We start from the raw sequence: 27,139 nt of genomic DNA on the forward strand, positions 1-27,139 counted from the left end.
AGACATTTGTTCTGGATGGGTTGCACTCCTCCTAAAGGTGCAAGTTCATACATTGGGATATTGCTGGACCCGAGCCTCCTGTTAGATACAGGTGGCAATGGTGCATTTTACCAGCTTTACCTGGTGAGTCAGTGATCATTCCAGGACAGAAAAGATCTTGCCTCTGTGGTGCATGCCCTGGTAATATCTACTTTAGATTACTGAAGTGCACTCTATGTGTGCCTGCCCTTGAAGACTATGCAGAAGCTTCAGTTGGTGCAGAATGCTGTGGCTGAGTCATTGACAGGTGTGTTATAGGTACCATAATACTCCAGTCTTTCCCCCTTTACACTGACTCCCAGTTTGCTTTTAGACTCAATTCAAGGTGCTGGTATTGACCTTTAAAACCCTTTGTGGCTTGAGGCAGCATACCCTAAGGACTGCCTTCAACTCCTCTAATCTTCAGTGGTCCTGCTTCTGTTGCCTCTGACATCTGAAGTTAGATGGGTTGCAAAAGAGAAGGGGTCTTTTTGAGCATGATACCAAAACTTTGGCACTCCCTTCCCAGGGAGATTTGTCTCCATCTAACATCATCTGCCAGCAGATGATATGTTTACTTTGTACAGCATACCACCCCCATAACTGTTATTGGCCTTCCTATTGTGCTTATTATTACTTAAGAGTACTTGATAATGTTGTAAAGACAGTAAGTATTCAGGAGTCTCATGGCAACATGTAAAATCACAAGTATACTATGCATGCATATACTCCCAAAGCAGGTATATTGTAGTTATACTCATGAAATAATCTCATAAATAATGTGTCCTATCATAAAATTATAATTGTCTTTGAATGGCATTACTAGCCCTTTATCAATGACAACACCAAATTTAGCAGGGAGGTGGGGAGGACCCACACTGATCATAGACTTGTTCTAAAACAATTATCAGTCACAGAAAACATGGACTACCAATGAAGTTATGACCAGAATAGTAAACAGTGTTCCTTTTGCTTTTATTTCTTCCTCAAACTTCCAATATTTTACTTTGTCTTTGCCTTTTCTTGTGTCACCAGTTTTCAGGACAACATGATCCTCATGCCACATTATTGAGTCAAGTTCAAGTTCAAAGACCTTTATTAGGCATTAAAACATAGCAGAACTAAGTAATCCAAATACAGTTTTACAAGATAAAACAGGTATTCCTGTTTCAAAAATGCATACATCAGAGCGAAAGAGGAAACCAGGAAATCATTTCGTAATAGTGAGCAAGAATTTGGCCACTATGTCCAGTTGCTTGGGATTGTCACATTATTGAGTCTAGAATAAGCTTCCCAGACATAACAGTTTTTCTATTCATGCTTGCAGTGACGGAGCTACAAGGGGGAAGGTGTGTGTGCTGTGCACCAGGCACACACCTGGGTGTGTGAAAAATCTCCCCAGACCCCTCCCCCTTCTCCCCCACTACAGTTCCCATCAGGCCATTTTTAAGCCTGAACTGTAAATAGGCCTTTTTTTCATCCTGAAAAAGTTCTAGGAAAAGGAAAGGAATTAAGGTAAGTGTGGGAAGGGGGGCGCTGCGGGGGGGCAAAGTGCCGTAGGGGGTGGAAAATATAGACTGTGCACTGGGTGCAGTTTGGCCCAGCTATGCCTCTGCATGCTTGTAACTACCATATTAGTTGGTATTTCAGGTTTCTTCTTTTTTAAAAAGAGCAAATTTCTGTTTTATAGAAATACAGCTGATTCCACAGATAGCCCCAGTTCCAAAGATTTTATGCACCACAGAAGGCTGCAGACCACCTACTGGACTATCAGTTCAAAAAAAAATCCTGTTGAGATTGTAGAGCTTATAACACTTATCTCATGCCTATTTCCTATCAATTTTCATACAAGGTTGGGGTAGTGTAAAAAGAGAGAGTGTTGGACTGTGTATTAATGTACCTTTTATTCCTCAGAAGATACTCTCAGTCCAGTGCATGAGTGTCTCTAAGATTTCAGGTAAAGCATGAATAAGTATTGATTTAGACCCTAAGAAGTAATTTTGTATACTTGGATTCAGTCAGTCAAGTACAACCTAAGTCAAGTACAAAACTTTGAAATAAATATTTTTTTCTGTCTTATGGTCTCGGATCCTCATGGTTATAAGGATAAATCTAACAACCAAATTGGTCATGTGTAAATTCTAATCAGACAACCCCCCCCCCCCATTTTTCAGCCACCCTCTCAGTTTATGAAGGTAAGTGCAGATAAAGAAATCCCATACATTAGCATAGAAAACACAATCAAAGAAAACATAGAAAATAGAATCAATACAGCTGTTACTGCAAGGACAAAGTCTTTTGTATGCTTTGAATACTTTGAATGAATTGTCCTTATTTTTGCATGAAGGAGAAGTTAATCCAGAAAACTTGAAGGCTTTTTTTGCAGCGTTTTGGCTCCACAACCATAAGGCAAAATCAATGAAGGGTAAGGCACATGGTCACTTCCTAATGCTACTTTTCCTGGTTCAGTTTCCCCTCAGGAGCAGCCTCCGCTGAAGTTGCAATGACACCATTTTCTTGCTCAAGTTTGCCTAACAAGTATTCAGGGTTTGCATTCCAATAGTTAATTACGATGAAAACAATAATGTCAACATGACTAGGAATGCTCATGGAACGTGAGATCAGAGTAGCTGAAGGAATTTTTTTTAATGGACCAAAGTTTTGGCAGAAAACAGGAGTAAGCAAAAAACTGTAGAAAGAAGGCACCAGACATGCTTCATTGTTGGCTTGTTTGTTTTAAGTGGCAGACCTTGTTGATCCTTAATTAGCTCATCCCTTCCCTCATGGTAACTGATTTTCTTCATCACTTTGCTTATTATGCTATTCTGTAATTACTGAAGAGGGCTCTCCTTTTAAAACCTTTTTAAAATAATGGGGATTGATGTGTTCATGGTGACCAGTCATTAAATACACTGAATACCTTTTTTGTACCAACGTGGCAGTAGTTGTTTTCTCTCCAGAGAACTAGAGCAGTTTAGAGAATGACTGCAGGTCAACTAGAAACTATGTTTGCTGAAGCAGCCCTGTTAGATTTGATTTTAAATTGCCCAAAAATTGTTTGAGGCGCTTGATAGCCAGAGTTTTGATTTTATCTGATTTTTGTTTGTTTGGGCTATTTATAGTATGCCTTTCTCACTGACACTCTAGGCAGGTGACATAGTGTGAATCAAGTGCTGTTAACAGGATGGGACCTCTGAAAAGCAGCATGATAGCATTTGGACTTCAGAAATCAGAAAACAGAGAATCTTAGGTAAAACTGTAACAAAACATTGCAGTTTTAAATATGATACGTTACGTGGTGTAGAAACTACCTGGTCTGAAACATATTTACAGTGTTAGTAGCAAAACAGTGGTGTAGGTCACAGTCCCTATCCCTTTACCAGTGCAACTTTACCATTTCATTAAAGTACACTTTTACTTAAAGGTGCAAGCACTGGGCAAAGAGACCTCTTGAGTGATTCCATTTTATAGAGTTTGCAAAAAGCCAGGAGAGTAGGAGCCTTCCTAACTTCATCAGAGAGGCCATTCCATAAGGTGGGGGGAGGGGTGGCACAGCAGAGAATACACAAAGACAGGTGGTTATCAGTTATACCCATTTCAGGATGATATTTCCAGAAGGACTTGCTGGGAAGGGCAAAGCTGGCATGGCAGAATATAGGGAGACTGGCAGTCCTACAGTTAAGAAGGACAAAGACAAGTCTTTATTTGCGATAGTCAGTACTTGAATCAAGTGCAGTAATCAATGAACAGCCACTGGAGTGACTGCAGAATGGGAGTAATGCGCATATTCCACCTAGCTGTGGCATTTCCCCTAGCCGCCCGGTGTCCTCAGGTGAGTGCGCTGTCCCTCCTTCCCTAACCTGGGGGTTGGATTCCCCAGACGGGGTTTCATCCCCTTGGCCCGGAGGGCCAAGAAACAACCTTGCCCACAGGGCGCCTGCATGAGTGTACCCCCTGGCCTTTCCCACACAGCCAATGCCCTCCTCTTAGCAGGTCTCTCTGCCTTCCTTCCCCTGGCTGACTTGAAAGTTCACACTCTCCCTTTCTCTCTCCCTTGTTGCCTCACAGAAAAAGGTGTTTCCAGTCTGTGTGAAAGACTCCCACCCTGTTACTGCACAGGGATGGGACCAGCCTAAACCTAAACTCTAGGTTCTGGTGGGGTCTGGGCTCCAGGGTCCTCTTCCCTCCTTCCCACTTCCCACCACTGAGCTGTCCCTTTCCCTTGTCTGTTTACACCACCACCCACATTCCCTGCTGCTGCGGCAGCTCCTGACTCTCCCTTTCCCACTTCCTTATATCCCTTCTGCCCTCTCATTTCTCTCCCTCGTCCCAGCTACTTCCCCAGCCCATCTCCTACATCCGCCTCAGCTGTGGGTGGGCAGGCCCTGCCTGGTCTAAGCTGCTTCTCCTGCCCATCTCCCACATCCAGCTCAGCTGTGGGTGGGTGGGTCCTGCTGGTCCTGAAACTCCTCTCTTCCCTGCCTTCCTCTTTGAACAAGGCCTCTAAGGCCTCCACCATCCCTGCAAAAGGCTCCTCTGCAGCCTTCCCATCTCCCACGGTGCCAGCCCGTGCGTGACCCAGCAGGGCAAGTCTGGGCGCTGCAGCCGAGCCCGGACACAAGCTTTTAATAATAACCTAACCACAGCATTTTGAACTACTAGAGCCTCTGAACTGACTTCAAGTGGAGACCTGCATAAAATGAATTACAGAAGCCTAGTCTTGATTTTACCATGGCATGTATCCAGGTTGGCCAAGTCAAGGTAGAGGGCCATCTTGTGGGCTTGACTGCACTGGAATAAAGTATTTTTGCAGCTGCAGTAATGCTGGATTCAATACAACCGCAAAATTCTTAATGGAGTCAACAATTGTTACCTGAACCGCATCAAAAGTGGGAAGCACGAGATCTTTCCAGAGATCTAACTGCTCAGCCAGCATCATTTCCATCTTTATGGGTTAAGTTTCTATTGATTTGCTTTCAGCTATTTGACCACAGCAGTCAGATAGTGGCTCAGGACATCTACTAAAACACCAGGAGATTTATATAGAGAGATGTAAAGTTGTGTGTCATCTGCAGATTGATGACATCCAATTCCAGTGTTATGAATGATTTATCCTAAAGGCTTTATGTAGATGTTGAATAACATAGGGACTGAGCAACTCCACAAGCTAACTCCCAAACTGAAGATACCTGGTATCCAATGGCAACCCTTCTTGTCTGATTCATGAGGAACAATTTGAACCAGTTCAAAGCACTGGTTCAAGTTCAAGAACAATTTGAACCAGTTCAAGGCACCTACTTCTGCATTCAAACTCCTCAGTAGGATAGTATGGTCTATTGTTTCAAAGGCTGAAAACAGATCCAGGAACAGCAACAGAGAACCATGACCCTGGTATACATTCAGGTGGAGGTTGTCCACTAAAGCCTGTAGAGCCATCTCTTTCCCATGGCCCAGACAGGAAAGGATCTAGAGTTATTGAGGAAGACTTGGAGTTGGTTCACAACTGCTCTATCACTTTGCCTAGAAAAGACTGATGGGAAACTGGTCAATAATTAGCAACATGGTTTTTATCTAGGGTATTTTTTTAGTCGTTCACAGATGACCACCTGTTTGAGTGCTTGAGGAAAGGTAGCCTGGATTAGTAACTTATTTATGATAGTCATTCAGAGCTCATTTGTATGATTTTAGCATGATTTTAGCAGCCAGGATGGGCAAGAGTTGTGGCTTGACCAATCCCAGGATCCTGCCAATGTCCATCAGAGTAGCTAGATTAAAATGGTCCATAATAAACTAGATCAGTGGTGGCGAACCTTTGGCACTCCAGATGTTATGGACTACAATTCCCATCAGCCCCTGCCAGCATGGCCAATTGGCCAATGCACTGGCGAAGGGGCTGATGAGAATCTTTGTAGTCCATAAATATCTGGAGTGCCAGCGTTCGGCCAACACGAATTATGATCCATAACATCTGGAAATGCGATGCAGTAGGCAAGCCCTACCTTATCAGCGGCATCAAAGTCAGAGCATATTCATGTTATTTTTTTAGCAAAGAACTACGCCAAGGCATTGTAACTAATTGTTAGCTCCTGAGACAATAAATGTTAGTAAATTTAGTAAGCAGACGACAGAATACCTTAAACAGTTGGGATGGCCATAAAGTAGCTGATACAGTGGTGGCAAAAAAATAACATTTCTTTGCTGCTTTCACCACTCCTTCATAAGTTTTCCAGTAGATTCTATAGCACACTCTGTCATTTGGTGTTAGGGTGTGGTGTGGGGTTTTTTGGCCATTATCTTTCCAGATATCTTCTAGCCCTATTTAGATCACCCAGCTCCAGTATACCATGGGGCTGATTTTCTCCTTAAATGTGAGAGGGGTTCAGAGAAGTAATTTTGTCAATGGCATCTAGGAGCTTCATGTTCCAATTTTTCACCACAGACTCAACAGGGCAAGTGTTTGGAACATCAAAACTCTCTCAGTGCATTTTGGAATCCAGAAGATCCATGAGCCTCCACAAGCTGAACACTTTTACTGCACCCCCACCTTTTGTGAGATGTTGGTGTCACAGTTGTCCTGCCTTCAATAGATAGGTGCCAGACCATGGTTCATGCTGAACCTTTAATCCTGAAATAAGATCTCTCTTCAAAGTAAGAGATCATGTTTAAGGGATGGCCTTCTTCATGTGTTGCACCTGCCATGATTTCAGAGAGACCCAGGACAGTCAAAGAAATCTTTTCTTTGAAATCTTGGGTCAGCCCTGGAGAGGAGGAATTATAATTTCCAAGGGGTCCTCAATGTTTCTTTCTGGAAAAGAGAGGTTGGGGTGGGTATTTCCTTTCCTTCAACTGGCGCAGCTGCTACTCCTAAGGAAATGCTACATGTCCTTGTCAGTAGCTTGACTGTTTCACACTTTATTTCCCTCAGAACTCTCACAGAAAAACACCATGTGGTGATTTATGGCACTTGAGTTTCTCAAGTTACTGTATAACTTCCTCCACAGAGACTTCGTTCTGTATAAAGGCCATGCTTCAGTTTCCTGTGCCAAGTAAGCTTGGCACAGAAATTCCTTCACCACTCTCAGTGGTGAAGATGAGGTAAGATTTTCATTTAACCTCAAAGTTATATCAACATCCTTGTCATCTGACCCACTCAAAAGCTTTGTGATGATCTCTAGGGCATCCAAATCAAATACATTTAACAGTCAGCTATCTAGGGACAGGGACCAAAAAATATTCAGGAAAATGCTCCCCCCCCCCCCCACACACACACACATATGTAAAAGTTTGCCCCAGGAACACTAAATTCTTCACATCCAGTGTGTATATGAAGAAGAGCCAAGGAACAACAGATTTGCTTCAGTTATGGAGGCTTTTATACACACACACACACACACACACACACACAGCCTCCATCTGTAGAAAAAGGAATCATCCTTCTACTGAGGCACTGAAGACAGCATACAAATAAGACCAAACTGTAAATATAAAACAGAAATTTTTAAAAAGCTTCAGCAGTCATAAAAATAATGAAAATCTCAACAAAAAACGTTTATGACGTATTTTATTTGGTACTTTTTTGTGTTACCAACTTCTTTCATAGACCTTACAGCATCTTGCATGGCTCTGCCCTCCTCCATTTTATACTCACAGCCCTGTGAGGTACATCATAACAACTTTTTGAGGGAAAATTCTCTGCTCCATTTTATACTCACAACAACTTCATGAGGTAAGTCACAATAACCCTTCGAGATAAAGTGAATGGCCAAAAGTTAACCCAGTAAGTTTTATGAAGCAGTTGACATTTGAACATGGATTTTTCAGATCCTAGTCTGATACTCTAAAGCAGTAAGAATAAAACAATTTATTTAGATATCTAGATGTTATATAACATATATCACTCTGTGTGACCTCAGATCTATGTCAAGTTCCATCCCTGCTTCCTCTAGTGCAGTGGTAGTAAACCTATGGTACTCCAGATGTTCATGGACTATGATTCCCATCACCCCCTGCCACCATGACCAATTGGCCATGCTGGTCGGGGCTGATGGGAATTGTAGTCCATGAACATCTGGAGTGCCATAGGTTCGCCACCACGACTCTAGTGGGTAGTCATGTATTAAAAGTAGTGAGCATCCTACACATTGCTGTGAGTTTGATGGTAGGGATTCAGGAGATTCTTGCAAAGTAATAGGCAAGAAGAATCATTTGAGGAGGCTGTTTGATCCTCAGTTGGTTCTACTGTTTCTCTGTTATTTGTCACTGCATCCTGTAGTTGCAGGCTTTGGGTATGCTCTTTAATTGCAGAAAGATTTTCTAGGAGGTTTTTGAATCTATGAATAGTTACCTCCATTTCTTCCAAGGGTAGAAGCTCAAAAGTTTGTTTGGCACTGTTTTCTAGCAGGTCACAATCAGCCCATGTTAGTTCATTATTATTGTCACAAGGCTTATCATGGCTACCTCTCGATGGTTGTTTGTTAAGTTCCCTTGGGTGAGTGGAGGCAGACCTCATTGATCTGATATTTGCAGACAAGGAGGCTGTGGACTCTGGCATTGAGGCTTGTGGCACAAGTGGGTTCACTAATTGATTAGCAAAAACTCTGCTTAAAAATACACCCTTCCTTGTGAGCAATGTTTTTCTCTTTAGCATCAGGGAGGGAACGAATGCCTATTTAAATGTTAGGACAAACCTCTGTGTTTGGTGGATAACATATATCAATAATGCTGATATATTAAAAATAAAAAATGATAGATACAAGACATTGGCATACTAAACAGCAATAGCCCCATTTACTTTCCTTCTATTAATAAGCTCAATTGGCCACAGATCTTAAATATTAAAATCAATACAATAAAACCAAGTAAAATACATGACAGAATAAAATATACTCACACACAATTTTCACAGAAAATATTAATAAATTAAAACCTTTCTTGATAGTGCCTTAAGCAAAATCTGCCAAAACTGAAGAGATTACCCAGAGTGCAGCAGGAAGTTGATATTCAGTCAAGATAGACATAATATAGAGATGTTTGAGTACAAACCTTTGATCACACAATAACATGGGATGATCTACTTTTTTGTTGCACCATATTCATAACAGGAAGAGCAATCTGAGGATGGAGTTTTATCAAAGTGCCCCTGAATTTTACAGTTAGAAAACATTCAGAGTGCCAAACATGAAAGAACATGTATATAGGGACTGTAAGAAAATTTAACAAGGCAAGAGTTGGAGAGGGGGAAATCCTTATAGCATATGTAGAGCATACACCCTTTGCACATGACTGCATACTAACACAGACCAAATCAATTACCTTGTTCCTGGAAACAAAATAGTAAAAATTATCTGTATGGTTGGGCTAAGAAATGCAATTAGGATTGCCAAAAGACCTGGAGAAAAATGTCCAATCCCTCTTTGCTATGAAAAGTTTCCACTGTACATTTCTGCATGACAAGTCTTATTAAAGAGTCAGAATAGTTTTTTCCAGATTAACAGTGTGAGAGTAAAGAAGGCCTCCTGAGATATGTTCCAAAGTCCTCTCCTGAATCACTTCCACAGAAATTTTACATATGGCAGGCATCTGAGGATGGCCAACACCAGCTGATTCTAAGCTACCAGCAGACTCATGTCCAGTTTCTCAAATACCTAATCAATAGATATCAAAGGCTTTAGAAGTCAAAACTAGCCATTTCAATTAGACCAAGAAGCAAATTGCCAGCAGAGGCGTAGCTTCAAGGGGACAGGGGCACGATACACCAGGCATGACCCTGTTGGGGGAGTGGCAGGGGTGGAGGATGCACCAGTGCACTGGGCGCTTTCCCCCCTTGCTATGCCTCTGATTGCCAGCCAGTGCACCTGACAACAAATTGTAGAAATATGAATCCCACAGCAAGTTCCCATTAATATCCTAGCCACCACATTCTGCATCACCTGCAGTTTATGAATAATTTTTCAAGTTAGCCAAGCATTGTGCATGTCACAGTAGTCTACCCTGAATGAGTAACTGAGGCCATATTCCCCTTTTTCAAGAATAGTTGCAGCAGGTAGACCTTCTTAAGCTATTTTTAAAAAGCATCCCTGGATACTTCTGCCACCTGTTTCTCAAGGTTCCAGGAGTACTTTTAGGGTGCAGATTTACTCTTTCAGAGGGAGTGTAGATCCCATGCTTTGAACATATTGTACTTTGACCAAGAAAACTGCATATATTAATGATGGTGCTGAACAGCATAAGCCAGTCGTTCCGTGCTAAATCAACAATGTTCAGCATGTGAAGGTTAGATCATAGTCATGGATTTTGTTGACATTTTGCAGAGTTATTATCCAAGTTGAAATACACCCAAAAATGTATTTCATTGTATTGGGGAGCCAGGCTGCACATCTCCAGACATTTGATCAAGGTCACATTTCCTGGAAAATGTGTTCTTATGATTGTTCACACAGAAAAAGATGTAATCTACCTAAAAATAACCACCACAACAACAGCAACCAGGCTTCATTCTGAAACTTAAAATCTTTTTCAAAGATGAAGATATGCTATACCAAGTTAGCAGAAATGAAGCAATAACAGATGACCAAATATCTATGAAACTTCCAAATTTTCATGCATTTCCATGCTTGCTATTTTGTGTCTGTCTGCCATCAGTTCACCTGAAAAATGTCAGTGTAATATTTTCGTGTGTGAGTATTGTTTCTGAAAAACAGCAAAATCCCCCACTTTTGCCCTTCATCATCATGTATGTAAGGGATAATGCTCAACATATAATTGTTTGGTAGTTTGCACTGTTTAGCAACTCCCCCCCCCAACCATCTTGATATTTGCATAAGCTACTGATAAGCTTCCCAGATCCTTCAAGTGTGGCTTTGACATGATGAAGAAAGAACTACGGCTCATTCCGCACATGCAGAATAATGCACTTTAAAACTGCTTTCAGTGCTCTTTGAAGCTGTGCGGAATGGCAAAATCTACTTGCAAACAGTTGTGAAAGTGGTTTGAAAACGCATTATTTTGCGTGTGCGGAAGGGGCCTATCTGTATTGTACAGAACACTAGTAAATACTAGTAGAACCCAATCATTATGGTAACAGGAGGCAGACACTGAGAAGGGGTGTATAATTTGACCAAGTAATAATAAGGGGGAAATGGAAGTGATAGAATACTGGGGACTGGATCACTGCAGATGGAAAGTCATGGAGGTTCAAATTTTTGAATACTCCTCACTAAATTTTCCCTGGAAGCAAAAACTGGGTATAGAGGGGTCCTACTAAGAGCCAGGATGGTGTAGTGATTAAGAGCAGGTGGACTCTAATCTGGAGAACTGTTTGAATCCCCTCTCCTCCACATGAGCTGCCGACTCTTACCTGGTGAACCAGAATTGTTTCCCCACTCCTATATTCCTGCTGGGTGACCATGAGCTAGTCACAGTTCATTCAGAACTCTCTCAGCCCCACCTACCTCACAAGGGGTCTGTTGGGGGAAGAGGAAGGGAAAGAAGTTTGTAAGCTGCCTTCAGTCCCCTTACAGGAGAAAAAGGAGGGGCATAAATCCAAACTCTTCTTCTTACTGTGCTACATTTTCTGTTTACAGGAAGTTCTTACACAAAATCACATTCAAAGCCAGACTGCATTCCAGTAGTCTAAAGCAGTACACGCCATTCTACTACATCAGCATTCTAGCACCTCATCCCTTGGCATTTGTAAACTGAGCCTAGCTAACATCTCTAAATAACAGAATGGTGGGATCTGCTATTGGATAATCTTTCTATTTCCAACAGAAGTGATCCTAGCACTCTTAGAATCACTTGTTTTGTGGAAACAAACTTTGTGTGTTTGTAATATCTCACTTTATATCATTAACTTTATTAGGCTGAATCCAGGTGTACTAAATGCATGAAAACAATGTTCTACCCACTTGACCAATTTAAAGAAGCCCCTGCTGATACAAAGAAGAAGGAGTTAGAGAATATCATTAAACATGACCAGATAAGACAGCAGGTAGCTGGAGCATTCCTTAATGAAAATTTAAAGAGAGTACATGAAAATGATATTCCTTTAATCCAAGAGAATACTAAGTTAAGGACATTCAATTACAACCAAGATCCAATTTAACACTGAAGAAGTATTGTTTGTTCATCAGGATTTATTGCCTGAAGTGAACTGTTAGGCTGTTGACTAGTAATATAATTACTTTTTGCAGCACACCATGGCAGCACTGTTTATATTTATTCAATAGACAAGACAATATGTTCAATAGTTTTTTCAGATAGTGCCATAAAGCACCAAAAGCTGAGGATTTTCATAAAATGAATGTGCATGTCTCATGCTTTACCTCCCACCATTATGCAAAAGAAAATCAACAAAAGTAGATGAGAATTTCATAACAGCCAAAACAAATCAGAACTCTTTCAACAGCAGTCAAAAATTAATAGCTAGGACATATGAGCATTTTCTAAAAGTTCTTTATGGATAGGATTTGTCAATGTTACTCAGTGATATATTTCAACCATTTAAGCAAAATCATACAAGGGGTCATTTTTAGCAGTTGATGAGGTTCAGCACTATTTATGAGGAAGTAACCAATTGCCAGATGCCCTGTGACACAGAGTGGTAAGCTGCAATACTGTACTCAAAGCTCTGCTCATGACCTGAGTTCAGTCCTCATGGAAGTTGGTTACAGGTAGCCAGTTCAAGGTTGACTCAGCCTTCCATCCTTCCAAGGTCAGTAAAATGAGTGTCCAGGGTAAAGTAGGGGTAAAGTGTAGATGACTGTGGAAGACAATGGCACACCACCCTGTAAACATAGTCTGCCTAGTAATCAACTTGATGTGGCATCACCTCATAGGGCAGTAATGACTCAGTGCTTGCATGAAGAGGCTACCTTTACCTTTTTAAGCAAATGCCTACAAATGAAGAATATTAAGATTGGACTTATAGTAATAGTAAAATTATATGACTAAACCTCTGTACACCTCTGAATAAAATATCAGAGAACCCCTTGACCTCTGTGCCTTTTTCATGAGCCTTTCAAGGCAACTGGTTAGCCCAGCGGTTCTCAACCTGTGGGTCGTGACCCCTTTGGGCATCGAATGACCCTTTCACAGAGGTTGCCTAAGACCATCGGAAAACACATATGGTCTTAGGAACCAAGACACAAGTAATTTTATGGTTGGGGGTCACCACTACATGAGGAACTGTTTTAAAGAGTCGCGGCATTAGGAAGGTTGAGAACCACTGGGTTAGCCAGTGTGTAAAATAGGATGATGGACTAGATGAACTTCTGGTCTAATCTAGAAGGACATTTCTTAAGTTCCTAAAATGAATTGTGATGGTTTAAGAGCAGTATTTTGTTTCATTATTAATATTTTGAAGTTTGTCCCATTACAGAAACCATAGTTGTATCTGGGAAGGTTAGGGGCATCTATACTGAAGAGGAAAAGAAGAGGCAGAAGAGGAAGGAGGAAAAAAAGTAGTAAACAAGGGCCTGTAATAAGGATAGAACCATAAAACCTTGTGTTCAGAATCCTGCTTTGTGATGCCTCGTTGCCTGGATCAATCTACAAAAGTCCATGCTTGCCAACTGCTGTACTTACCTGTCCTTTGCTGCTGATAGCCACTGCAGGAAAAAAAGGGGGAGCAAAAAATGGTATCTGGCCTTGGAAGCAATGTCACATTTAGGTAACAGTTTTACCATCAAGGTTTGGGAGGCACTTTTAGCATTGGCGGGAAGATTCCAGAACTGCAGGAAACCCCATCCCAGAAATCTCCTGGGGTTGCAATGGCAAACCTATGTCCACCTCACTTCACCAAGGTGGCAAGATCTTATGATGAAGGGAAGGGCGAAGTAAGTTATCGATACATGTTTTGTGCAAGAGTCCCAGGTCCTTTCCGCATGGGCCAAATACGGCGCCCTGGGTATGGCAAAAACGCCGTCCCCAGGGAGCCGTTCACACAGGCGGCGCTGCTGAAATGCACCAGCGCCGACCTGGCTCCCCTCCACCTCCCCCAGAGTGGCGTCAGGCCGCCCCCCAAAACCTCCCTCCTGGAGGGAGGTTTTTGGAAAACAGCATGTTCCCGCCGGTGCAGTGCGAACGGCACCGCCGGGAACACGCTGTTTTCCCCGTCCCCCCCCCACTCACCTCGTCGTCCTGCGTCACTCTACTGGACTGCTGAGACCCTCCCTCGCTGTCCTCCGACCCCTGGAGGTCAGAGGGCAGCGTGGGTGGGTCTTAGGAGTCCAGCAGGGCGACGCAGGACGTCGAGGCTCCGTGTGGAGCCGCCTCTCCCATGCCGGCCTCTGCGGGGGGCGCTCGCACGCTCCCGTGTGAATGGCCCCCACCCCTCCACCGGCAGAATTCCTGCCGGTGCAGGGGCGCCCTTTCTGCAGTGCGGAAAGGGCCCCAGTTTCAAGCTGTACCATTCTTATGTAAGAATATTAAAAAGCAGAGGAGTGAAAGATGGCTACCTGATCCCTCAGAGATCACATGCAAGTCAGAATAGACTGTACTAGCATGGTGTGGCAAACAGTCCACATCATTCGAAGGCAATCCCATGTGTTCCATATTCAGGATCTGCAAGACTGCTCATACACAAGGACACTCACACTTGGCACCTGTGTACACTCCTCCATTCACATCAGGAAAACACTAATCTCTTTGGTTCTGGTGGGTTTTCCGGGCTGTGTGACCGTGGTCTGGTGGATCTTGTTCCTAACAAGATCTTGTTCAGCCACAGATGCAGGCGAAACATTAGGAACAAGATCCACCAGACCACAGCCACACAGCCCGGAAAACCCACCAGAACCAGTTGAATTCGGCCGTGAAAGCCTTCGACAATACACTAATCTCTTTGCTTCTACCAGACTCTGTTCTTGCATTGCATTGAATCAGAAAGCTCTTGCAGGGCAAGAAAGATCCACATATGCAATGGAGCCTCCAAATTATGGGCACTGGCTTTAAATGAAATTATGTTAAGGTCAACATAACGCACTTTCAAGTTAATATGACAAAAAAGAACCCAGAATAGGGTATGATTTTATCACTGAAGGAATTAAAATATGGTACTATTTGTGTAGCCGTGTATCTCTTCTGCTCTTCTACCATCCTATTAAATTTTGCTTTAGACTTTACTGAAATCATGTTATTAACTGGGAAAAGGTCAGAACTGGTCCTGTGGGTCAAATCAGTGGTCTACTTTCACCACTGCCCAATATTTTATACTCCACACAAAGAGTCATAGTAATGGCGTAATTATAAAATGACACTTCATCGATTGTTGATCTGGCAATCTCAGAGATTTAGCATGTACTCACACAGAACTTTATGTAATCCTGTGTATGTCCTATTGCTGCAGAGAGATATCTTTTAAGATCTCATGCATCTACTACATCCTGCACTTGCAAGGATAGGAAAATCTGGTTCACTTTACTTACCTTCGGAAGCATACTAACAGTGCAGTCATGTGTCCTAATCATCCATCTAAAGCAGTTTTGCTGGCTAGCCTAAGTTTTAAAGGAGAGTCAAGAAAATTATAAACATCACTAGATATCATCGTAAAGTGGCTGGCCACCATGACAGCACCAATATTAGGTCACAGCAGACTCTGTGGGAATATCACACAGCAGGAATTTACTTTGTAAATTAACCAATTCTGCCTGGTTTTGCTGTTCATTGTCTTTAATTCCAGTACCATAAATAAAAAGGAACAGGAATGGTATGAAGAAGCTCACCTAGAACATCAATTCACTGTGTTGGGGCCATGAAGAGGGGAGTTTATGGGAAAGTGTTTGAAATAAAACAAGTATAATAATATAGTGTGGACATTCATGCCTGGTTATCCCATCTCAAAAAAACGCAGAAAGAAGGAAACATACAAAAATGGGAAACGTAAAGGATTAAGAAATATGAGCATCTTAAAGCTAGATGGTTTGAGGCTTAGGATTCTGAAGAAGGACAAATAAGAAAGGGTCGTTCGAAATTTATCCGGGTGTGAACAGTCCAGTAGACAGAAATCTTCCCCATCATTTTCACAGATGCAGAAGTCAAGAAGGGTTTTCATCCATTGAGCAAGACTTCCTCTTCCTTTTTTTTTCACTGCAGACCAAAATGCTATTCATGGGGCCTTAGGAACATCTTCCCATTGCACACACTGAATTTTAGGTGGGATGCAAGGCCTCAAAAGAAATGTCCTAGAAATGTGTGACAAACCACTTTCACCTTTTTTGGACTCTACATTCTAAAGTCTGTTGTCATGCTAAACACATTTAGATATGTACTGGGCCATAGCTGAAGGATAAAGGCACTGGCAGCCAAATAAGAAACCTGGAATGTATGCCTCAAGACTGTTTAAAAGATGGCAAAATGTACACTATGTTCATGGGTTGATGTTTTATGACTGTGAATTTTGAACTGTTTCCTTGGCAGACACAAAGCATAATGGCAGCACATAGTAATGATATGTTCTGTCCTTTTCACAGGATACCTATGCAATTTATTCTTCAACAGTTTTGTACTTCCAAGAAATCACTAGCTAATGACATCTTAGATTTTTTTTAAAGATCTACTTATTCACAAGCCTGCCCCTCTGGGAATTGTAAGCATGTTATCAGAAATTTTTACCAAGGATCATTAGCACATATTACAAACCAAGTGAAACTGTATATTTTCCTTTCTGTTTACCCTTAACTTTAAAGCTTTTTTAAAAAGACATTGAGTGATTTAATTTACGTATCCTGTTACAAATTGAGCAATATTCTCTGATTGCATTTACCGCAAAAAGCATAGATAACTATTGCTAAAAGAAGTACTTTTTTTCTTACATACCAGATCAGTAAATTGAGACTGTTGTTTACCTTAGTACTTAGGAAATTGTACAGTAAAGAGAATTTATTAGCTTGACATGTTGGGAAGAATAATATTGCACTACTCTTTTTAACTACTAGTAAAAATCAGCAACAGTAACTAGATTAGTATTTCTTTGAGAATATAGCTGCATGTATTTCTTACCAAGCCACAGTGAGTCCAGATAAACAGCTGTTATTGGACATGGCAAATCATTATTTTCTCAGTATCACATATCCATACCACTGTCACAGAACAGTGCTTCTCAAACCTTATACTATCAGAGAATCCATTTCACATGGGTTTGTCTACTATGGAACTGCAACGACCTTACATGTTTCAGAGAATGCCTAGAACAGGGGTCTGCAACCTGTGGCTCTCCAGATGTTCATGGACACAATGGCCATGGTGGCAGGGTCTGATGGGAATTGTAGTCCATGAACATCTGGAGATCCACAGGTTGCAGACCCCTGGCCTAGAACTACAGGGTTTTCAACTTACTGTTAGAATCCATACGTGGATCATGCTCTTTTGGGTACCAAGAATAGCAGCAGCTGCAGCAGTAATAGCAATTTTTGGTTTGTTTGCTTAAGACAAAAAAGAGACAGGAGAAAATACAGAGAGTTTTTGAAAATTAAATGTGTGTCCCGTGTTGTACATTATAGCTACATGGTAGGAAGGGGGAAGCATTTTCAAAAGCTGCCATGAGATTTTCCAAGTAAAAAATGATCTGATTTACTCAAAGTATAACTGGAGCTTACAGAGATATTTTTGATAACTAAGTTGAAGAATAAATTTGGGGACATTGGTGTAGTACTTAAAGGCCCCTTCCGGACATGCAGAACAATGCACTTTCAACCCACTTTCACAAGTGTTTGCAAGTGGATTTTGCTATTCTGCACAGTAAAATCCAGCTGCAAAGAGCATTGAAAGTGGATTGAATGTGCATTATTCCACATGTGTGGAAAGGGCCAAAGAAGCAGTTAGACTGTTGGATTATGATCTGGGAAATCCACATTCTGCCATGAAACCTTTCTGGGTGTTCAGTCAGCCACTCTCTGCCTAATTCACCTCACAGAGTTCTTGTGAAGATAAAATGGAGAATGGTTCAAACCATTTTTGGGTACAAATAAATGAAATACACAAACTTTACATCTTTTAGTTATTTCAAGGAAGTGAGGAATCATTGACAGGCTGCTAAGAGTTCCTATTTCTTTTACTGAGGAACAATCAGCATTCTTTCTGGGAAATCCTTGGCAGATCAAATGGATTGATTATGTAGTGCAAACTACAATAGACAAAACCACAACTCAGTTAACTCAATTTCAAGATTTCAGGCACAGCAGTTAAGAAAGGGGAAAGTGTCATAGCGTGGCAATTAAGGCATGATGAGAGAACAGAGAGTTCCAGGGAGGGGGCATGGAATACAGGAGGTCCCAGGTCCATTCCTTAGCATCTCCAGATTTGGGTTCCACCATCACTTCCAATACCTGCATATGCAAATTCCTAGAGACTCCAGCCAACAGATTTTTGTGGGGGAAGAAAGAAGTAAGAAGGGGAGACAGGTGGTCAGATCTTCGGATAGGGCTTAACCAAGGACAGTGACAAGATTTTGCCCAGGATAGAAACAAGGATAGGCAGGGTAATCAGTTTCAGGGAGATAACAGATTGGGAAATCAAGACAGCATCAAAAATTAGCTATCCTTATCTCCTGTCCTGAGTCTCAGTCCAAGGGTGACTGAACTAGGAAAGTGTGAGGACTGAATAGATCAAGTCCACATTTCAAGTATATCTGTCAATTTGGTAGGCAGTAGAGAAAGGATCAGATACCTCAGGGTTTACAGAACCTTCCCCAAATAAAATCAATCCACATCTCTCACTAGGAGAAACAGCCAATCATTTTTGGAGACCCTGTTGGGAGTGTGTTACACTTCACTATTCTTAAGGGAACTACAATCCAGCTCCACTTTGAAAACAGATACATTTTTACACCATCTTAACTTGTCAACCAAAATAGTCTTTTTAATCCATCTGTGGAAGAGACAATAAACATTGTTTTGTTAAAAGGAGGTGTCTGTGTGAGTCTAAAGGGAGAGGAAGAACAAATCACCTCAGAGATCAGTGCTCGCTTCCCCAAAATCACAAGGTGTAAGGCTGAACACACTCAAACGAAGTCAGCTCTGTGAAAAAGGAATGAACTTTATTGCTATGTATCACCCTAGCTACAGGGTGCTGGAACTGAGGGTTCTTGCCCTCAGTTCCAGTATATGTAGGGTGTGTAGTGGGTGGTCCTAGGTAGTGGCGGGAACTACGATTGCTGGGGAAAACGAAACTGAAACTTACTGGAAGTTACAGGAAATGAAACCTGGTCCTGACACAAGGAAATTCCAGTGAAATTCCAGAGAGTTACCCTAAATTACATTTAGCCTTACAGGCCACTCACATTCAAACATTCATTAAACACATACCTTTCACCAAGATAACTCCTGAATTCACAACTCAGAGAGGTGGAGAAAGAGCACAATTTGTCACCGTAATGCTGTTTTCTTTGTGATGCTGTTTTCTTTGTGATGTATTTGGGGCAGGAGGGATAGGATGCTGTTTTCGTTGTGATGTGTTTGGGGCAGGAGGGATAGGGCCTATATTAAAGCAAGTCTCAGCCACACCTCTCCTTTTTTGGAACATTGAGAAGGGAGACATCCACCCTCCCTTTATTTCAGAGTGGGCACAAGCTGGTCAATCAATTGGGAGCCCTAAGTGGTCTGGGACATTCATATCTGTAGGACCACTTCTCCCAATATACCCCCCCCCCCCCCGAGCATACACAACTTACTGGTGATCTTGGCAAAAAGATAATCTGGTTGTCTTGCCACAGCCAGGGCCTTCTTCTTTCCTTTCCTGTATTTATTGTTAAACCCTTATTTCCTAGTCCTATAGTCCCTGTCAATTATTCAGTTGTTGTCTCCCTACCTGCTCTGACTGGCATCCCTATTTTCATATGTTGAGGATGCCACTGAATTTTTATTGATGAAAGTTTTAATTGTATTATATGAAATTTAAATTTCAACATTTTGTTGCAAACCACCCTAAACCCAACTTAGTAGGGAAGGGGCAGGTATAAATCTAATGTGTAAATAAATAAATCCATGGACCTGGGACAGAAAGCCTTGAATGGCGTCATTGCCCTCAACCTATAATTGCCACAGCTAGGGAGCCAGGAAGTGACCCACTTGTCTTAAATATCATGAAGGCTTGGCAAGGAGGAACCTGAGCCCAACATGTGGGATGGCTCAAGGCTGGCAGCCAGGGTGACTTCACTCATAAATTCAGGGTTGTGCACACAAGAGGAAGTCTGATTCTTCCACATCCCACCAATTTTCCCGCTGCAAATGGGTTTGGAATGGGGTTTGACCTGCGAGTTCTGCTGATCCACTTTGATCAATGTAAATAAATAACTGAATAAATCTGGCCCATTTTATTTCCCAACTGAAGTCTCGGCTGCCCTTTTTCTGCATCTGTAGGCAGTCAGCCAGTGAGAACTTGGAATTCTGTTGCTGGAAAGAAGGAAATTTTTAGGAGGGGCTATGTGGGATCTGCTGTTGGTTTACCCTAGATCAGCTCCTTAATTTTTCAAGGCTTCCAAGTCCACCATCCCTGAGCAGCATCATGATTGGGGGGTGGGGGGGGGGGTAAACCACAGCCAATGAGCAAGGCAACAGGGAAAGATGGTTAGAAAGGAAGCCAGTTGTCAAATCTAGTTAAAGGGATTAGGTAGGAGCAGCTAATGAGAAATACTTCTGTTGAGACACCGGCCAGCTGCTTCTGAAATAGATATAACTGCAATAACCAATAGTCTGATTCAGTGGGAGGCAACTTCCTGTGTTAGAGCTAACACATGAGAGCACCAGCAGCAGCATTATGGTTAAGAGCAGGTGCATTTTAATCTGGAGGAACCGGGTTTGATTCCCCACTCTGCCACTTGAGCTGTGGAGGCTTATCTGGGGAATTCAGATTAGCCTGTGCACTTCCACACATGTCAGCTGGGTGACCTTGGACTAGTCACAGCTTTTCGGAGCTCTCTCAGCCCCACCCACCTCACAGGGTGTTTGTTGTGAGGGGTGAAGGGTAAGGAGATTGTAAGCCCCTTTGAGTCTCCTACAGGAGAGAAAGGGGGATATAAATCCAAACTCTTCTTCTTCTTCATTCAGATGTTCAACAACAGTGTTTGGGATTGCACCACTTCAGAATGAATGCAGGTGGCCATTTGTTTGAATGTGCCAGAACATCAGATTTTCTGTGCAGCTGTTGACAGACTGTACTTTAGAGGAAATGTAATCATGGATCGTACCATTCATCCTACAGTCTCACTGTTGGTCTCAGTGATTTTATTCTTCTTCATCTAGGCAAAGTTGTAGTGTTACAAAAGGCAAGAGTCTCCATCCTGGACAAATTCCAAAAGCCTGAGGGTCAAAGTATTTCATAACGTAGAGAAGTTATAATATGCCTTTATTACTGAGGAGTCAGAGGCCTTGTCAGGACTTACTCTGACTCTTCTATTATTTCACCTTTTATTTTCTAAAATTATGCCTATTCCCAATGCTGCTGTACAAAATAATGAAACGAGGTGAAACTACAGCAATTACAAACAGAATATCCTTTCTTTTCACACAAAAAACTGTGCCACCCAAATCCAATATTTACGTCATCGTAATCCTATATCCCTGTGTGCGCTAAGTGTAATTAACATTCTTTTGTACATTAAGCACTAGTAGAGGGACTGCTACAGTAGAAAATCCTGAGCTACAATTCAAGACTGTGTTGAAACTTAGGATGATAATTTATTATTTTGGTAAGCAGCAACAGTGCACATGGGCCTTCTGATTCAGTCCCACTGAGCCAAGTTCAACTAATTAGATTCTATGAACAACATAGTATGTTACAAAGCCAGTAACTGGCAGCTGTCAAGGTTCTCACTTTCAAGGTTTATTTTGCAACCTTATTATGCACCACTTGTGCCCATCTTAATTAAGAATCTTAAAAATGCATATAGTGATACATATCATGTCTTTTGCATTGCTTGAATTCCCCCTTTGCTGTGCTAAGCAACTATGTTCTTTTAAATATATCTCTGCTGAGGGATGGCTTGTACTACACTTTTCAGTACACTTTTATCAAATGTTGTTAGATTCACGCAGGATTTTGGTTGGACTTAATTGTTCCAGTGCATCTAATTCCCTGCAACTGACATGGCAACATGCTTACCCTTGCTAGACCACAAGTCAGACAAAGTCTGGACCTCTCTCCTAAACAGTTTGTGCAAAAATTGTGGCACCATGTTTTTTAGCAGGATCTGCTCCCTACCCTTCTTATCCAGTACAATAACAGTACGCCCGAGCAGTGGGAAATTGCCACCAGATAGACTGTCAACACTCTTTTATAAACTGTTTAATTGCTGTGATTGCATTAAGGCTGCTAAGAAATGTAAAATCACTGCTGCTATTTTAGTGAATGGAGAACTAGCAGGGTGATTACTGTCATCTGTGACACCCAGATTTGAACCTCCACTTTGCCATGGAAATTTGCTAGGTGGCCTTCAGCCAGTTATTCTCTCGGTCAGCTTTACCTACCTTTCAGGGCTACAATAAGATGAAAGAGGGGAGTATGATATTGTAAGCTACTTTGTAAGCATTGTAAGAAACTTGTAAGTAGTTTCTTACAAGTGGAGTATAAATATCTAATTAAATATGACGTTCATCCTCCTGGTTATGTCATCTATTTCCCAGAGACAGTTTTCCACCTGATCCACAACTTCTTTGCCTCTGCTTGAATTGTACAGTTGCTCTATTTCAGGGTCTCATTCACTGCCAGAATGTCATGAAAGTCAGTATAAAAATAACAGATTGATCTTGGAGGAAGAGAAACCTAGGACATCCTGGATAACTTTCATTCACATGGTGTTTTTAAGGTCACTCTGTTTCTGGTGATTACAGGTTTCTTGAACACTGAAAGATTTAGAAATGTTTGCATGACTGTTTGTGAACAATGTGTCCTGTGCTGGATTTTCCATACTACTTTTCAAAACAAACTTGGGATGTTACCACAAAGGAAGTATTTGATTAAGCTGCATAGGAAGGCTCAAGTCTGGAAAAGCTGAATATTGGCAGATTGAAAATATGAATACTAAGATAGACAAGAGTTAAGTAGGAGTTCAGAACTCTTGGCGAAAATTCAGAATTGGCCAATTATTTCTTCTTAATTCTGCATTCCAAAAATACTCAGGTCATAGCCAAGAATGATGCAACTCTGAGACAAGGAAGAGACGACTCATCACACAAGTGTGCCTATGAAAGGCCTTCTGGCTTCCGGCATCTACTTCATGCAAACATTTCTTGGATGTACTTAAGACAGATAGTTGGAATCAAACCTAGCTTTCCCAGAAGGCACAGCTCTTTTTAAAAAATGAAGCATACATATTGTAGTGCAATTTAAGAATAAATTATCCTGTTCAAGTTATAATAAAACTGTTTTCTGTACTCTGGGGGTTTTTTTGTCATCAAGTCACAGTTGACTTATGGTGACCCCCATGGGGTTTTCAAAGCAAGAGCCCTTCAGAGGTGGTTTGAATTGCCTGCCTCCACATCATATGAGATCCTCCATCCAAATACTGAGAATGTGTGACTGACCCAAGGTCACCCAGCAAGTTTCCATGGCAAAGTGGGGATTCAAACCTGTCCTAGTCCAACATCTTAAACACTGTACCATATAGGTTATCATTATTCTAAGATTTTAACTGTACATAAATGGGTACCTAATTTAATTTTCACGGGGACAGCAATTATTAATGCTTCATTTTCTTCAGCCACTTTGTTCTTTTATTTCAGTAGTCCAAAAAGTCCACTGGTTCTTAATTTTTATACTCTTGGGTCCCTTCTGCACAATCAGAATAATGCACTTTCAAGCCACTTTCACAATTGCTTGCATGTGGATTTTGCTATTCCGCACAGTAGAACCCAGCTGCAAAGTGAATTGGAAGTGGATTGAAAGTGCATTATTCTGCATGTGCAGAAGGAGCCTGAATATAATGATGCAATCTAAGTTGGCCCACCTAGCTCTGAACAAAATTCTGACCATTGACATTTATTTCCAAAAGTTTGGATTTAGGATTGTCATTACTTTTACTATCTTTGAAACATAAATTGCAGTACTGCTAAGCCCTCTTATGGCCGAACTGTATCAAGTTCATGCTTCTTTCCCCTTATGCTTGTTTATTTTTTTTCACTGAAAAGCAGCTTTCCAAACTGAAGTGAGTGAGGAAGGAGGGGAAGCAGCAGATAACTAATTCTCCTGCTTTGAGAAATTGCATATCTGATTTTCCTCCTCCTGTTGGGTTTTTTACTTTTCTGTCCAAGTTACTACTGGTGTTTCATAATCTACATTATTAACCGAACTGTCCTATGAGTTATTACTCTGGGTATGACTAGCATTAAATCCAAGTTCACAACTTTCCAGATGAAGAATAAAGGATATAAAGGATGGCTGCTTACTCTCAATGGGCTATTTGAGTTGCCTTCAACTAGAAAGTGAGCCACATTCACTGGGACATATGTCTAACAGTACCACTCTTAGGAAAGTTATACCTTCCTATGTCCACTGACTTCAACAGACTCAAAAGAGTGTAATTTTGTTTTGGATTCTACTGTAAGGTACTTATGTCCCTGATTGCACAGAAGTCCAAATTCACAAGTTACAATGAATGCATGTACCACTGTTTACAGTGTATACTTGGCTTTTCTTTGTACACGCACTAAGTAATTCTCATGTTACATTCAATGCATGTACAGCTCATTTAAACCCCACATTTACTCAACTACTAGTCCCTGGTGTCATTTGTGAAGTGCCTGCATGTTGGCTGTTTCTGACATGTAGTTGCAGTCACTGTGACATGTCAGCAGGGCTACAGTAAGGTCATTTCTGCACAGCCAATTACAGCATTTTGCCATCGGTGTTATTGGCAACGCTGCAGCAATGGAGCGTTCACATGGGTGGGCGCTCCATGGACAGGTAGCGCATCAGCTGAACTGTGGTGCTTCGCATGGCTGCGCTTTGCAAGCTGCGTTCTTTTTTTCTCAGGGTAGACATCACGGGCATTCGGCACCAGGATTGGCCAGTGTGGGCTGCCAGTGTGGGGGGCGGGCTCTGCGGCACCGATTCCTGGCAGGCACTTCTCACGATGCCAACTGCGGAGTGCCGTTTTTGAAAAGATTCGCTTTTTGAGCAATTTTCAAATAAACCGTTGTGGAGCCACTGGAGTGTTGCTGCATAGCTGCAGCAGCGTTTCTGCAGTGGGAACCGTGCGAACCCCCACCTATAACAGTGTTTTTACCGTCGTTTTACCGGCTTTTTTGGCCCGTGCAGAAATGGCCTATCACAGAGAAGGTAAATGTAGCTACCTGTTTCTTCATAGCATAGCAATTGCTACCTGACATATTGTATCATAGATTTTTAAAAGCTCCAACAAATTCAAATATCCCCAGCTATCTAGCATCCTGATGTTTAAAAAGCAAACCTTAAAACAAGAAGATGTCTTAGGGAGTGATGAGGATGATCATGCAAAAAGGGTCCTATCACCAAGAATATTGCCACTGGATAATAGAAACACAGGAATTCTGAAACCAGTGCTCCATAACCAGGGAAATCGTTTGCAAGAAAATTATGTTGATAAAAGCTTCGGTCAGAAGAAATGATTACAGCGAGGGGGAAGCAACCATTTATTCTGCAGTTCAATGTCATGGCGAAAGAGCACTTGGTTTCTTGAATGAGGTCTCATTAGCACATTTTAAAAAGAGAAGCCTTTTTGGCTATGGTTTGCTTAACAATCTAGATATGAAAATCAGATCCTAAAAGTGAAAAGTACAGTTTAATCAACACCCTAAAGTGTTGTCTGATGTACCCGTTTGGGAGGGAGATGCAGCGGAGGGAGACAGCCTTCGAAGGGATCTCAGCTTCTCTGAGCTCTCACATGACAGCTTGGATCATTGCGGATCTCTTCCAGCAGAGATAAAATAGCATCAAAAGCAGGAAGACTTTTTCCCACCCTCTTACTTCCAAGGATGAAAATACAACATCATTAGTCAAATTTACTCTGAACTCCTGCCTCCTCGTGTTGATTTCTACTCAGGTTGAGTAAACATATCTTTCTATCATGGTAAATAATGTAAAAAGTCTATCAGTAACTTAATTGCTTAACTAGTGATGCGGTGTAGGGTGTAACAACTGACTGGGGTTGTTTGTGTGTGGGGGGAGGTATTTTTGTTTTTAATGTAGCACTGAAATTAAGGATTTCTTTTAAAGCAACCTATTACATCGCAGCAGTGAATTAATATGATCTTCATTGAAATTTTATCTACGAAAAGTGTCAATCCAGACTTTTTTCTTTCTATTTTTAGGCAGGGAAAAAAATCATCAAAACAATCCTGAAGACAGACAAACATGGAGTTGTTTTTGTTGACTGGAGGTACTTTTCTCTCGTGCTTATGCATTTACAGAAAATTCAGGTTGACAAGTGATGACTCCATAATAGGAGTGAATTGCATATGATATTCTTGGAAGCCTCTACAGTAAAACAGCATGTGGTCTGTAAAAGTCAGGAACATATTTTCATTCACAGTAGTCAGAAATATTTTTTCTCAGCATATATAGTACTTGTTTAGCTGTTACCTGCAAAGATGCATTTGAGTCCTTGCCACAGAGAACTGTAGGCTTGATAAAGCCTTTGGGGAATTTTTTCCCCTTCTTGAACAAATATGGCTATTACAGGAATGAGGATGGCCTAGATTGGCTCTTTCCATTCAGACATATTTTTTAAAGCCCCAATAAGAGAACTGATCAACAGTCCCAAAGACACAACCCAAAGATGGATAGGGAATATCACACAGTGGTAGAGTACATGGTGTGTTTTTAGAACATCTCAGGTATAATCTAAGTAATGATCTAAGGCAGTAGTGGCGAACCTATGGCACTCCAGATGTTTGTGGTCTACAATTCCCATCAGCCCCTGCCAGCATGGCCAATTGGCTCTGCTGGCAGGGGCTGATGGGAATTGTAGTCCATGAACATCTGGAGTGCCATAGGTTCACCACTATGGATCTAAGGTAACAGAACTGAGAGAAAACCCTGAAACTAGATTAAACAAGAACAGACCACTGCATGACTCAGTATAAGGCAGATTCAGGGCACCCCTATGCAGCATAATTCAGTGAGCATAGACCTATCACCACTCAGAAATGTTCTG

The 27,139-nt window shown here is 41.6% G+C and overlaps 1 long non-coding RNA gene across 3 annotated transcripts in view; it reads right to left on the bottom strand.

Moving 5' to 3' along the window:
- Window positions 1–27,139, bottom strand: part of LOC125430860 — a 67,406-nt gene that overhangs the window by 18,677 nt on the left and 21,590 nt on the right. The window lies entirely within an intron of this gene.

The sequence above is a fragment of the Sphaerodactylus townsendi genome, linkage group LG04 (genome assembly GCF_021028975.2).
Source record: "Sphaerodactylus townsendi isolate TG3544 linkage group LG04, MPM_Stown_v2.3, whole genome shotgun sequence".
NCBI lineage: Eukaryota > Metazoa > Chordata > Lepidosauria > Squamata > Sphaerodactylidae > Sphaerodactylus > Sphaerodactylus townsendi.